This window comes from Danio rerio, chromosome 4, assembly GCF_049306965.1.
Source record: "Danio rerio strain Tuebingen ecotype United States chromosome 4, GRCz12tu, whole genome shotgun sequence".
In the NCBI taxonomy this organism is placed as follows: Eukaryota; Metazoa; Chordata; class Actinopteri; order Cypriniformes; family Danionidae; genus Danio; species Danio rerio.
Window position 1 is genome coordinate 12,854,264 of NC_133179.1, and position 10,873 is coordinate 12,865,136.

Below are 10,873 nucleotides of genomic sequence, written 5' to 3' on the forward strand. Positions count from 1 at the left end.
CAATACAGCTTGTAAAGTAATATTTTCTGTCTTTTAATAGTTAAACTAAATAAGTGACTTGCTTTGTTTACTAAATAAGTGGGTCTAATTGGATTTGCATGGTAAACATTAAATAAAAGTAATTAAAAAAAAAAAAGTATATATTAAAGTTTTTAGTTATAATATTCCCAAATTCATTCCGCATAAATCTGCAGATTTTTTTCAAATACTGTACATAAATAGCAAAAAAATGTTTGCAGATTCTGTCTGGCCCTACTTCTGACTAACAAACACAAGAGCAAACTAAACTCCACTTCTGATTGCACAGGGTCCTAACAATCACTCTTGTCAGTAGCGGAAGCACCTGGAGCATGAAGAGGGGACAGTGGGTGGATATGAGGGGATGGTGGGGAAAGGGAGATGTCTAAAAATATCCCATCCTGGGCAGGCAGAGTACAGCAGGAGGAGTCAGTCCCCCGAATCTCCCTTTAAAAGGGAAATGCTGATTGAACGCAGGGGGCGGTCTGAGCTACATGTAGGGTAATCAGCACTTCCTCAGATTGGCAAGGTCTCACCCCAGCAAGCGGGAGAGCGGAGCTCACTGCACTGTCTCCTTAACGTGTCAATATGGAATCAGAAATAGGGCATCAGGGGCTTTTATTAGCAGAACTGTACAGATAAGGGATTCCCACTATCAATGAGGATGGGATTCTCAGCCAGAAGAGGCGGATATTTGGTCTGGGTAATAAAAGCTTTACGCCGACCCCTGCCGAGGATGATGCTAATAACAAACATTTAACCATCACTCTTATAAAAAATAGATTCGTGTCCAACACAGTGATCGTGAACTCCCAAGTATACTCAAGATGGTCCTCATACTAATGGGTACATTACATGCACATGAAGAAAGATGCACAAAGCAATTTATATGGGCTGAATTTGAACAAACAAATGGAAATGAACATTACTAAATTTACTTTGTTTCAATTCAGATCAAATCAATTGTTTGCAACTAATTTACCTTAGTAAAATTGAGTAAATCCAATGGATCATTTCTTTAGTGTAGTTACAAGATTACATTTGAAATTATGTGAAGATTAGAGTTAGTTTAGAGAGTCCTGATTCTGATTTGACTTCCAGTGTGAACACAAATCAAACTAGATTAAATGGAAATCAACAACTGATTCTGTTTATTCCAATTACCAATACCTGAATGTCCATAAATGAACAGAGCAGAGACTGTAATAACTATGTTTGCAGGATGACTAAAGCCTCTGGAAAAATCAGCACATGTACAAATGATGGCTTAAGCTTAAAAATGTTTGCATTTTGGCAATGGCGGATGTTTTTGTGTATACATTAACCCAGTGTACTGCGGGAGCTGAAAGTTAAAAGGACGGCCAGAAGGTCCTCGATTCTGACATTTCTTTAAAGGGTCACAAGAAGCACATTTTTTGAGATGTTGACTAGGCATGGGACGATAACTGTGTTCAGGGTATAACGCAGCTTGGAAAAGTCAAGGTTTTAAAACCGCCAAAATGTTCTGTAATATCGTTCCTAAGGTACATGTAAGATTTTTTATTTTTTTATATTTTTTTTTTTAGAACAACAGCATCCCCAGCAGAAAAATAAAAACATCCAAAGATGTTGTTTTAAAAGGCAAAGAAATCTGTTTTTGAAACAAATGAAAACAGCAGCAGTCAATTAACCTTTTGAATTATTCAGCCTGACATGTTTACTGTTCCAAACTATTACAAATCTTTTTTTTTTAAATAAAATATAATGTTTTTAAAAGGGGAAAAAGTTTTTACCTAGACATTTAAAAAGAATATATTTTAGAGCACAATACCATGACATTTTTATTCAATGTTATTATGCCGGCCCATGCCTAATGTTGACAGACATATGAAGAGTCTAGGTGCAAAAACCTCTAAAAGCCATCTGATGTTTTTTCCAATAATTATCTTTTTTCTCCAACTCCTGTGTGTAGGCTCAGAAATTTGACTTTTATAGTAACAAATAAGTAATTTGCATGCCATTTAAAGTAAAATAACAGAACATAAACATTAGGAGACTGACAAAAATAGTCATTTTAGGAGAACATTTCAGATGGCATTTGGTATTTGCATCTGAACTCTTCATATATGTCCCACGTTGCTAAAAACACTATTAGGACACATTTCACAAAAACCTGAAAATGTGATTTTTTTTTTTTTTTGCGTTATTTCAAGCAAATTTGTTCAACAAATCGGCTCATCTTCTGGCATTAAAAAACTGAACAAATTGCAGTATGTCGTCAACAGAGAAATGAACATTATTGACAACTCATTTGCAACAATAACTGGTCAAACCTATTATTCATTAAAAAAAATAATAAATACGTAAAATATAATCAAAACAGAAAATTGTTTGTGTTCACTCTTGTAGTTTGGCCTTGACCAAAAATAAAAAGTCCAAACAGCTAATGTCAATTGTAAGTCCAAATATAAAGATATAATAATAATGATAATAATAATAGTAATAATAATAATAATAACAACACCACCAACAAGAAACAAATAATAGTTTTATGTTGTATACTTTGCTTTGAGCTTACTGAACATTCAATGCAATATTGTGTGCTGGTCTGAACATGTGTATTGCATGTGTGCACACAAGAAGGTATTTTATCAGTTGACATCTTGTGAAAAATTTATAGATGTCAAAAGAAGCGTCAGGAAATCCTCCATCACACACAAACGAAGATCTTCAGTAAGTAGACACGCTTCTGAGAAGCCTACTGAACTATAATGACCAGCTGGGTGACTATAAAAAAAACAAAAGATATTTATTTGCACATCTATTCTGTTGCATCTTGTTTTTCATCGATTTACTATGATTCCTTTAGACTTTTTTTGTTCATATTGCACTTGCCTGGACAGAGTGTATACCGACCAAGCTTATCAGTGATCTAAGGGCACTTGTTTGATGTACACCAAAGTACTGTTCACACTTAAAGTAAATCACACTAACCCAGCATCTATGCTATTGTAATCAAACAACCAAACCTAGCATGAACACACCCTTAAAAGTAGAGGAACAGAGCTATCTAGGAACAAAATTAAAGAGTTTCACATCAGTCATCTTAAAACCCAACTATGACCACTAACCACACTAAATGATGAGAACGACAACAGTGCAGCGCTCAAAACAGCAGCTTTCCACTTAAAAAAAAATAATTCACTAGGTAACGCCTTTGAAGATGTATTTAGAAAGTGTTTGGCATCATTTTAAGTGTTTATTAAGCACCAAATTATTTAAAAAGGCTTTAAAATGTGAAAGCTAGAAAATAGAAAGTCACATCTAGTCCGAATACATTTAAATCTACTACACACAGTAAGAACACTGTAATGTAATGAAATAAATAAATGCAGTACGCTGACACAGTGAAAAGACAGTTGTCTCAGCTGGCATCATTCTGATGTCATACAAAAGTGGAGCTGAAATTATCATCAGAGTGGGCGTCGAGTCCTTTTGTGGGCTGCTCTTCGTGAGCAGATCGAAGAGGCACCGGCAAGCAATGAAAGATATGTCTGTGCCAAAAAGAAAATTCCCTGTAGACCAAATAAAAGCATTACAAAATACAAAAAAAAAGAGAATGTTCTAACATGATGGAGACAGCTCTGAAAACATCACAGTGATAAAATACAATATTAATAAAAAAGACTGACCTTCACGCTGAAATTAATAGAAGACTTGGACAGAAAGGCATGTTATCCATTCTGACAGATAATGAATTTATTTAGCCAGCTACAAAGACGTTCACTTTTATGCAACTGAACACCTACGCAGACATCTATCCAGAATAGGATTGTATGACAGCAATGACCCTTGACCGAAAACGGTCTCACAAACATTGTGTCTGGCCCAAACAATGCCTGGTGATGTTCTGGAACATCTCGGTCCAACTAAAACTGGCCCACAGCGCAACTCAAGCAAAAGCCTACTTCATGAAGCATCAATTTAACTGGCAAACCTTGCATTACAATCAATATACACTGTTAAATCACACCATGCAACAAAAAGGTTTAAGGAAAGGGATTTTAAATTATGACACAACGTGATAATCCAAACCTGCATGACTTTCTTTCAATATAATCTGTCATTGCAGCTAAAAAGGCATTTTGTGTTCCACAGAGGCAAGAAAAAAAGAGTCTGGATCAACACTACGCAGCTTTAATCTTCAAATTGTTTACAAAATGCTTACATCTTAAAGACAATAAGCAGATGGTGAGCTCAAAAGGCCCATTGCTGACTGAACTGCATTATTAGTGCATACTCAACACTGAAACTGCAGAGTTCAATTAAAGTTGCAACCAGCACACACACAAAATCATCTTCTAATAGACGCTGGATTCATAACATTCCTTATGGAAAGAATGACAGATGCATGTGGTCAAAGAAAACCTGTAGCATGCACCTCCTGTCAAACCCAATCACACAATAATAAAGGGTGTGGACACAAATAATAAAAATAACTGCAGTTAACGGAGCAAATGTCAGACGTCATATAATAAAAATGATAACGCAATAACGCTAACTGACTGCCAAAATACAAAGGAAATTCCCTTATTGTCAAAGTACATAATAAGCATGTCCAGAAATGCAATGTTTCCTTGTTGGTGGCTTCCAGCTAGGCTAACACATATGGAAGTTATTCAACCGGCTGAAACGTGAACTGACATTTGTGTACATGAAGTATATGCCTTCTCAAAACACGTGTAGCAAATAATAAGTCAGTGTTTGGCAAAGCGATGGTTAATTTTCGTGTATTTTATTAAAAGCCGGTCAAACGGTGCGGCTAGCAGCTACTCAGCTAACATGACGGCTAACGTTACTCCGATTAAACACACACGACATGGGCATTTCCACAAGAAATGGACGTGTTTGGCAAGTAAGAGGGATGAGATGTGTAATAAAGAGGTGATCTGAAAAAAAGAAAAGCAGTTGAATGTGGAGGCGGTGGACAAGAGAGGCCTTGGTGGGATACTCACCCCTGTCTATGTGAACAGTCAGATTCACAGCAAATACAATCTATGTGAGCGGCTCAGGTCTAGCACAGCAGGTCACAGTATAAATTCCTGGGATGGTTTGTCCCTGCTCCTGTGTGATTTGATGCGAAAACACCAAGTCTTGTGTGTTACAGCCTCTCTGTAGAGCGACAGTGCCTCCTAACCACCATCTTACATTGAAATAGAAAGGGGAGGGGCGCGTCAAGTAGTGACTTTTCAGCGCATGCGCAGTTGATTGTGGGATTGGGTTTACTGGGTAATGTAGTGTTTGGGGTATTTGTTGTTGTTGCAGTTTTAGAACACATAACAAACAAGAGAAATAACAACATTATATTGACTTTAAACTGAATACAATTTAAAGAAAAAAAAAAAACATTACAATTATCCCCAGGACACATTTTAAAGCTTTAAGATAATAGCAGTTCTTTTTGTTTTGGTATTTTTTGTTTCTTTTATCGTAAATAAGCAATGACCTCTTTTGATTTTAAAGTGAGTAAAACTAGTTTTTTTCACTGTCCATTTACATTTAAGAATGAAAAATTGTCCATATATAATGATCAAATAATCAAGATACCAAATTTTAAAGTCAAATGCATTCTCATAAAAAAAATCATCTTTTTCTTTGAATTCGAACACAATATTTGTACTCTGCTTAATCAAAAAAGAAAATATCACAGCAAAACTATTGTGTATAAATACAATTATAAAATAAATGAACAATACTCTCTTCTTTATCATTACAGAAAGCACATTTTAAATCAGCATCTTTACTAAATTTTGCAATTATCTGTTTTACAGGATGATTATTATTAACAATTTTAAATGATACCTCTCTAATTTAATTTATAATAGAAAAACGTCTGGAAATCTTAAGTCTCGTTCAAGTTGACATCTTGAAATTGTGATCTCCAAAAACCAATGGTTGTATGAACACGGACAATCCAGATAATCAACGGATAATGCAGTGTGCAACATGCTGCACTAAAACTGTTCTTACTTGAACTGTAGCTATTCAATGATATTTTAGGGGAATGTAATTTTTTTTTGCATGAACTAATGATTTATAGCTTTATTGGCAAACTACGTATCATATGAATATACATTTTTTTTAGCTTCCTCAGGATTTATTTGTTTGTCAAGTTTTACCTATGAAAATATTCAACTGTTCAAAAAGACAAGGCTACATTAGGCTTAAAAAATATGCAAAGTAATATCTGTAGAAATAAAATCACTTGATATATGTTATGGCCTATATTAAGTCGTGTCTACACAATTGTATATGTCTAAAAATACTTTCATAATTGTCAATAAGGCTGTTAATAATAATAAAAATAATGGTTTTTATTATTATTATTAATAATATTATAGGAGTAAAATGCATGAGACAGACACCATTTCACATTTATCAGTATTTTATTTAAATTTGTATATTTATATGTACATATTTCATTTACATATTTTATTTCACTGCACAATTAAATTATTACAAACTTATATTTCTCATTTTATAGTTCTCATGTTTGACCCACTTCCAAAGTTTACCAGTAGATGGAGATGTAGGCTAATTATTTCAGAATGAAGACTTTTCATGTCCACAATATTATTTGTATCTCACACTTAAAAAACATCAACAACTAACAAATCTATGACCTATGAAGGATTGTAAAGTATTTTTCTGAATCACATTTTTTTTAACAAATATAATAAACAGATCTTTATTCCTTAAGAGGCACCTGAGGACACGAGTCAGCAATTCCAGCAGCCACATCCTTTAAAATCTTGCTCTGGTCTACACTCTGCAGAATAGCCCTAAGCCACTGCAGGTACATCTTCCTCCTCCTTCCTCCTCTCCTTCTTGAGCAGAGAGTTTGTCAGTATGGGCTCTAACAAAGCGAAAACCAGAGAGTCATCGTTTACATTGATGGCCCTATACATGCTGAGTGAAGAACAGTTGCACCATTCGCTCTAAACAAAGCTTTTGGACAGGATGAAGAGGCTGTTGTAGCTGTCCTCCATGCAATGGATTATATTGTCTACAATCTACTTCCCAGAAACACGTACCTGGTAAAAGCAGTAGATCCAGCAAAACTGAGAATATTGAAGCGGCCATAGCTATAGAAATACATGTAGAAATATTTAGTAAAAATCAATAAAACTGTTATAAATCAAATGTTATTATTGATGACATTTTTTATTTTATATATTTAATATATGTTTGTCACATTCACATGTCTTAAAAATCTATTGTATATTACAAAACAAATACAGATTGGCAACTATAAACTGCTACACAATGCAGTGCTTTTTAGAACACTTATTAGAACAACTCTATATAATTTATAGTGTTTTACTTTTTAAAAAATCATTATTTATTATTTTTGTACGAATAACAATAAACATAAATGACAGTTCTAATCCTGCTTTGACAAGAATAAATGAACAAATTGTCATTTACCTTTGAAATATGAACATATGTTACATTCAATCTATCGGATTTGTGTGATTTCCTCCTGCTTTGCTGTGCAGCTGATAACGTCCTTATGAAGACATCACTGCATATTATTAAGCACGCTTTAAAAATTGCACAACACTTTTCCTGAGAACTTGAACTTCCCCAAATGCATGTCTATAAACTTCCATTACATTTGATATGGGTAAACGTGTGCAATACTATTATACCTCTAAAGTAACTGATATGAACTATATTTATTACATACACTGTTTTTTTTTATACCACATTGCCTCATGGCTGCACATTTCAAATGTATTTATACATATAATAACTTTTCTTAAAGTTATAGTTGCAAAACTTTCTGTCAGCTCTCTCTATTCTCTCTGATTGTACTCTATATTCATATATTGTATAAAGAAATACATAAAAAGCACTAAAACTGCTTGGCTAAATTTATTGAAATGTTAATGCACAAATTAAATACCAGAAATATCCAGAAAAAAGAAACATAAAGGGAGTCACAAAAATGTACAAGAAATATGTTTTTCTAACAAGCAGTCATCCACGTTTGTTTCTATTATGAAAGGAATTAAGAAACAGCATTTTAAACATATTTCCGGTGCTCAGACATCTTTTAAACTTTGGTGGAATCCCCCTGCAAAGATAAATTAAATGATAGAGCTATGATTAAAACGGTCATAATTAAAGAATTATACAGTTTAACCCCACAGCATTGATAGTCATTGGTGCTAATGACATACTATTATTATATGTATCCTATATAACAAGTATTTAACACATTTATATTTTATTTTCCACTTACCTGATTTTCGAGAGAGTCCTTTCAGCTGGCACTTTCCAACGGCAAGATTACAGGAATATAAACCCAGACATCCTGCACAATCCGGCTGCTCACTGCATGCCTTTGTCTCGATGGATCTGCAACCAGACTATAGAGAAAATATGAATGAGAATCATTGATACAGATATTAAAGCAGCCCAACATTATAAAAATAAAGGGCAAAACTAAGGGGTGAAATGAGGATTACAATAGGGAAATTAATAAAATAAATTACTGAAATAAGCCTAAATAAAAGTAATTGCCAAGAAAATATGTACATTTTCATTTAGTTTAACTTGATGCATTATAAATTATAGAAATAAGCAGAGAAATTATTTTTACTCAGAAATTGATCATAAATTTCTTTTATAAACTATTGCCAAGAAACACTAAATTTAACATGTTTTTATTTTTAAATGTAGGTAAGAAAAAGTAGGAAGATTAAAATATCACGTTTGGGGTAATATTAATAATGATGATAATAGTATTACTAATAATGTTTTTAAAATAATACTAATGCTTTTTTTTTATAATTAACACACTTAATCCATAAAACAAACCTTTTGTTTGTTTTATGGATTAAGTTTTTGTAAAATTTTGTTACTTGAAATAAATAAATATTTGCAGGAATAAAATTAATAAAACAATTGTAATTGGCAGAAAAATTATTTTACTTAGGTTAATTTTGTGTATTAAAATAACTACAACAACAACAAAAAATTTATAAAAACAAAACAAAAAAACTCCACGTGTATATAGTCATATAAATATGAAAAACAGCAACAAAAAAGGAGAAATCAAAAATAATTTAAAGTAATTCAAACTCTGAATAAAAACTACACAAAAGCATTTCAACAATGAAATACCACTGCCTAAAATAAGATAACATTTTCATTATTGTTTCCAAAATAATGTAGACAACATTAAAACATTTAGTGTCCAATTATCACACTCAAAAAAAAAAAAAAAAAGATTCACACATAAGTATTCTTACCGTGTCCGAATTGAACTGACCATAATCATGTTGAGGAACATCATTAAACCCTGATCCGAAACCTTCAAAATAATCTGATTCAAAACCTCCGCTGCTCTCGTATTCATCAAACCTATGGTAAAGTGCATGCTTTTCTCCATTACCAGCACCCCAAACTTGACCATCTTTCCTCAACCTCATCCCTAGCAGGCTGGAAGATGCTTGAGCCAGAAAGAGAGCAAGAATCCAGCTGTGTTTCATAATTGACATCCTCTAAAACAAGAGCACCGAGACCGGCTCAAACAGCCGCTTATAAAGCATAACAACCACCTCACTTTTGTGCTGTTTGACTTCTTCTTGGATGTATTTTCCGATGACTGCATCTGTGTTCTAAAAACAAAACGTATGCAGGATTATTAGTTACCATGCGCGAAGAATATTACAAATAACCTGCATACGGTTCTCCTTAGTGACGGTCATTAGACACAGTGTATATTGTCAATAAGGACGTCTATAAAAGTCGAATTCCAAACAAATGACTGATATTTTTCTATGTGCTCTGAAAAAACGTTCTATTCAAGTAAAACGTGTAAAGCTATTTGGTTTGCTTTTTCTCTTTTCTTTGACTTCACAATGTTTGAGGGGTGTAATATTTGGTAACCAAGCACTGGGTTTCGGTCTTTAAAGATTCGAAAAAGTTTAAACCACGAGTGGTGACAGGCAAGGTAGTTTGATTGACATGAAACAAAGACAAACAAGATGTCTAATTCTGCATGTATTTCAGAGCCATTGAGAAATCAGTCAGTAGTTACCTCAGCAATAGATGATAGCAGGGTGATTTCACTTATTAGCTTAGATTAAACTTGTTTTTTTTTTTTGAGAATGTACAGTTGAAGTCAATATTATTATTGCTAATTTTATACACACTACCGGTCAAACGTTTAGGATTTTTAATATAACTAATTTTAATGAAGATTTTTCAGCATCATTAATCATTATTCCAGTCTTCAGAGTCACATGATCCTTCAGAAATAACTAATATTAATTATTATTGTTATTATTATTATTGGGCAACACGGTGGCTCAGTGGTTAGTACTGGCTCGGCTGGGTCAGTTGGCATTTCTGTGTGGACTTTGCATGTTCTCCACCTGTTCATGTGGGTCTGCTCCAAAGTCCAAAGACACGCGCTATATGAATTGGGTAGGCTAAATTGTCCTTAGTGTATGTGTGTGAATGAGTGTATGGGTGTTTGCCAGTGATGGGTTGCAGATGGAAGGGCATCTGCTGCATAAAGCATATGTTGGATAAGTTGGCAGGTCATTACAATCTCTGATTAATAAAGGGACCAAGCCAAAAAGAAAATAAATGAATGAATGTAATTGTGCTGGTTAGAGCCTCGGCTAGGGTATTTCTATGTGGAGTTTGCATGTTCTTCCTGTGTTCATGTGGGTTTCCCCCCGGTTCCCCTGTTTCCCCCACAAGTCCAAAGACATGTGTGTGAATTGGGTAAGCTAAATTGTCCGTAGTGTATGTATGTGAATAAGAGAGTATGGATGTTTCCCAGTGATGGGTTGAG

General features: G+C 33.8%; 1 protein-coding gene across 4 annotated transcripts in view; it reads right to left on the reverse strand.

The window, feature by feature from the left end:
- Positions 1-5,208, reverse strand: part of cnot4b (CCR4-NOT transcription complex, subunit 4b) — a 42,370-nt gene extending 37,162 nt beyond the window's left edge. For all 4 annotated transcript variants that reach the window (XR_012401463.1, XR_012401464.1, NM_201169.1 and 1 more), the window contains 1 exon segment: positions 5,013-5,208. The gene's annotated coding sequence lies outside the window, so the exon portion shown is untranslated.
- Between the last annotated feature and the right edge of the window lie 5,665 nt (positions 5,209-10,873).